The sequence below is a fragment of the Cavia porcellus genome, unplaced genomic scaffold (assembly GCF_034190915.1).
Source record: "Cavia porcellus strain 051 isolate PalLab524CR breed Dunkin Hartley unplaced genomic scaffold, mCavPor4.1 scaffold_6, whole genome shotgun sequence".
Classification (NCBI taxonomy): domain Eukaryota; kingdom Metazoa; phylum Chordata; class Mammalia; order Rodentia; family Caviidae; genus Cavia; species Cavia porcellus.
This window is the reverse complement of record NW_026947489.1, coordinates 52,894,703-52,899,724: the sequence shown is the minus strand read 5'-3', so window position 1 is coordinate 52,899,724 and position 5,022 is coordinate 52,894,703. Positions and strand designations below refer to the sequence as shown.

General features: G+C 35.9%; 1 pseudogene; it reads right to left on the bottom strand.

Moving 5' to 3' along the window:
• Positions 1-2,855: 2,855 nt before the first annotated feature.
• On the bottom strand, positions 2,856-3,518 carry LOC134476310 (high mobility group protein B1-like; annotated as a pseudogene).
• Between the last annotated feature and the right edge of the window lie 1,504 nt (positions 3,519-5,022).

The following is a 5,022-nucleotide window of genomic DNA, read 5'->3' as shown; positions in this document are numbered from 1 at the left end:
CTGCATGGTTTTCTGACCGTGTCCCCAACCCCCTCCCGGTGCTTTCCACAGAGTAGGCATTCAATAAACAGCCATTAGCTGTCACCCCTTGTCACTGCTGCATCATGTCCCGTAAAAATTTACGGTGACAAGTTTCCTACAGTCCTGGTTTTATCCCGAGAGTAATTTGAAGGCACTCCATCCAATACATGCTCTAAAAGTCCTTCAATTAGTATAAATCCTTCAGGTATGATGCCCATTTCCCAGCCTAAAGTGGCTGTGGCTAAGTGGTTGTAGATATTCATTTCAGTCTATCTTTTATTCATGGTAGCTTTAGTCACATTTACAGTTTGAGAAGTCTATTACTTCAAAATGCCTCCCAAGAGGAGGACAAAAGTTACTAAATAAATCAGTAAATCAGTATATATATATATATATATATATATATATATAGTACCAAAGAGTAATCCAAGGGAAATTCTTTCTTTTCTTTAGGACTTTGTGTCTAAAACCAATCTACTATTTCAATCAACAAGGAAGAAATTTTATTTTTAACATTCCCATCTTTTCCACATGAAAACACTATGTTATTTGGGGCTCAAAATAACCCCAAGTAGAAAGAAGACTGTAGGTGACCTAATAAACTCTGTTAAAAAGACTCACATATATGCAAGTTCTTAGCTCGCTCTTTGCAATATTTCAATGTAGTCACTATTTAGAAGTCTGCTTGAGGGACGGTCCAAACTTTTTTTTTTTTTCTCTGCCTGCCTCTTCATAGCCCCAGTGACCTTTATAAATGACAGCAAATGAAAGATGAAGAGAAAGAGGAAAACATTAAGATATTTTGTCCTACATTTTTATGACTTGTTGAAAATAATCATAGGACCTATTTGTCACGTCAGAACTTTGTCTTTTTCTCCCTATAGCAACTGACAGGCTCAATGAAAAAAGCGCAGATAAAGATGAAGTGACAGCAGCATCTTTTCTGCTCTGTCTCCTGGCCTTTTTAATTTTTCTTCAGATGAAATATATATACAGTATCAAGTCAGTTAAGTGAAAGGAACATCTATAGGGGGAACGATAGTAACTGAGTTCTTTCTTCAGTATAGAAACAGCTATTAAAAAATATCTGTCTCTTTCACTTTCAATAGTCCAGTGATACTTCTCGCTGTTTAGTCTGCAAAATGAAAATGTGTTTTCCCTTGGAAAAGAGAAATGACAGATGGAGCAGGCAGGCAGAGGACAGAGGAAATGAAGAATGGGAACAGAGAGTTTAGGCTAAGTAAATACAATCAACCGAGCTCTGTGGAAAGATTGTATTCTGTACCTCATTGACAGGATGAAATATCTTAAATCAAATATGACAAGGTCACTCAAGAACATACAGAAGAATAAAGTCTGACCCTGAAAGTAACTTAAAATGATGACATAGGACCATGTCAAATGTGAAGTTTACTTTAAAGTAAAATAAATTCTCAAGGCTTGCTAAAAATGCAGCATAAGGACCCCTTCTACATGTTGACTTGACATAGTCACAAAGCCTGTACATAAATACCCTGGAGCAGAATATTCTTCCTTCAAGGGCTCATCCTTTGGTTGGAGATTATTTATTTTAAACTAATGTAACTTCTTCTTCTGGCTTTTGTCTAGTCCCTGCAAAGCCTAATGTGGTCCTGGAAATTTTTCTTAGGAGTGCATAATTGATTCCTAGTGTAATTCTGGGTTTAAATGGGTGATCGCTGTTTCAGTCCACTGATTGAACTGGCACCACCCTACGCTGGTAGACTAGGTACAATATAAGGTACAGAAAGAGACTTGTCCCCTTGATGTCTCTTGTTGCTTTTGCTGTCTCTTCCACCATGAACTGTTGCCCCTCTGCCATGCGCATTCCTGCCTAGAGTCATCCAATTATGGACTGAAACCTCTACAACTGTGAGCTAAATAAACCTTCAAGAAAAGTAACTAAAACATTTCTCATCAGCCCTACTCTATGCTGTGCTACTCAAAATAAGTCAAATTCTCATTCTCATATTTCAGTAGCAAACTTTTTCTCAAGGTTTGATGATCCCTCAGTCAATCACATCTATAAATTTTACCCTTGATTTTATTTTTAACCAATATTCCCTATATAATTTTGATAATTTGACATCATATTTCTCAAGCATAGTAGTTATTTATTGACTTTAAAATATCATGTCCTATATTCATAAAGTTACTGGAATAGCAGCTAATTGTCTAAGGCATTATTTTTTTAAAACAGAAATTGCTAAGCCATCCTAAATTGATGTTTAAGCAAATCACTGTTTGCCTATTTATTTATTTTTCTTTGGTCTCCCATGGAATACTGGAAGATTTCCTATAAACTTTATTTGAACAATTGTGCTATTAGAACTAAAGTGAGATCTGAATTTCTTTTCTTTCTAATAAAAACTAGTATTTACTTACAAGCATTCAGCATATCAACAAAACAGCTACAACTTGTTTTTTGCAATTAGAGAATGGTATTCTGTTAACAGAACAACAATTATTTTGTATAATCCACATCAAGGACAACTGAAGATGAAAAACAACCATCCCCATATATAACTGATTTGTGCTTTGTACCAAGAACCTGCTTTAAATGTCCATGCCAATTTACAACCTCCATACTACACCAAGAAAGGTTAGTGGCTACTGCAAATACCACCAGACATGGCTATCTAAAGACATATCCAGTACTGTGTTAACTACACACACAAAAAAAGGATGCTGTATAGTTTAAAAACAAGTCTTACACAAACTTGCATTTCAAATATTTTCTTCTAAAGCAATGAGTTGTGTACAATGTGTTGAATGATTTGTAGATAAGAAAAAAAAACTACACTAGAACCAATTTATTAACCATCATCATCTTCATCCTCCTCCTGCTCATCATCTTTGTCTTCCTCATCTGCCTCCTTTTCCTTCTTTTTCTTGCTTTTTCCTACCTTACTAACTCCTTTTTTTTTTTTTTTTTTTTTTTTTTTTTTTTTTTTTTTTTTGCTGCACCAGGTTTTCCTTTAGCTTGGTAAGCAGCAAGGTCCTCTTTGCACTTTTTGGAAAGCAGCGATGTTCTATAAATAACCTGCCTTCTTCCCATAAGGCTGCTTGACATCTGCTGCAATATCCTTCCGCATTTCTCCCAGTTTCTTTGAGCCATCACTAATGGAGAGTCCAGGGTATTCTCCTTTCAGTTTTAGATGATACTCAGACCAGAAAAAGGAGAAGGCCGAAGCTGGCCTTCGGGTGCATTGGGATTCTTGAACTTAGTTTTTGTTTCTGTCTTCAGAGGAGTATATATTTTCATCTCTCTTTCCTTGTCTACCTTTGTCATATCTTCAAATTTTTCCTTTTCTTTAGCAGCCATGATCTTCCACCTCTCTAAGAAACTTCTTAGAAAACTCTGAGGAGTTCAGGGAAGTATTCGGGTGCTTCTTCTTGTGTTCCTCTCAGCAAGTTTGTAAAAAGAACGCACATGATGACATTTTGCCTCTCAGCTTCCTAGCATCTCCTTTGCCCATGTTACTTGTTTTCCTCACAAAGGCACAGAATCACCCAGTGTGTGTCTGCCTCTCACTTGCCCTGGCACTGACTCTAGTGGAGCTCAGTGTACCACAATCAGAACTGAATTTTTTGGTGGTGGACAAGACTGAATCTGTTTTTCTGGCTGGAAATCATAAGAAAAATTGATGGTGGCTCATCCTAAGTAGACACATACAAAAGTCACTGTATAATCCTCTTTCCTTTGGTCCACTTCCTTGGATACTGTGTTTTTCACATAATGTAATAAGATCAAAGTAGCTTGGAGTGAAAACTCGATCAATGTAGAACATCCATCCTGAATCAGTCTTTAAGGAAGGAAAAATTTACCTTTCCCATCTCCAGCCTTATCTGTCTTCCTGTTCTGGCTGATAAATAAATAAAGATCAGTAGAAAAGCTCTGCTTTTGGAATGAGCCAAATGGGAACCTGCCCTCCTTACCTCACTACTGCACACCAATAGGGTTGTTCTGGCATCAAGTTCTGTCATTATGCACAGATTTCTTCCTCATGTAAATACCCTGCATGTAAGACCATACCACACCCACTCAGCACCCAGGGAGACAAAGAAGTGAGAAGCTAAAAGCTTTTCAACTTCTCAGAGTTGTCTGCAACCAATAGGAAAAAGCTGATTAAGAAATTCCCTAAGAAATTATTGTTGGTGGAAGTAAGATTTGAAACCTGAAATCCAGAAAACAAACCTGAAATGTACAGAACATATCAAACTGCTAGATTATGCTGCCTGAATGATCAACCTATAAGAAGGAGAAGTATGGATAAAATGCCAAGATTTCTACAAATTCAGTAGGAATAACCAGGAATAAAAATGTGCCTTCATAAATCAGTTGTGTTCATTTATAAAATCAAACTAACACTCAGTATGGTGACCTCAGATACTCTGGTAGCAGAGGCAGGAAGAACACTTGAACTCAAGAATTTGAAACCAGCCTGGTCTATATAGCAAGACCTAGTCTCAAAAAAACCAGTCAGTAGATAGATGGATAGAGGATAGAAAGATACACAGGTAAAATTAATTAGGGGAAATAAACAGAAGATATTGGACTTAATTATGCATTATGCTATATGCAATTAATTTTTCTTATTGATAATTTATTTGCTTTAACATTGGGAATCTTAATAGGAGTGGTCCTATTCTTCATGTTTTCCATGGATTTTCTGTTTTATTTTTTCCTTAGGATCTATAATTTTTGAACTGCAAATACATTTAGCTTTTAGAAGGCAGTGTCATAGTCTAAAATTAATGGTCTATAATTAACTACTAATTAATAAATTTGAGAAAAAAAGTGCAGCTTAAGTCTTCCATCATGGTTGATTCCAGAAATGAAATGCCAATAAGGAAAAATATAGTTAATAATATCTTTTTAATTTTTCAAAACTACTCAAACACCAATAAAAAATTGTTGACAGAATTTTGAGAACCATATTGTTCCACCTTAACAGTGCTAACAAAGAGAAAGTAAGATCT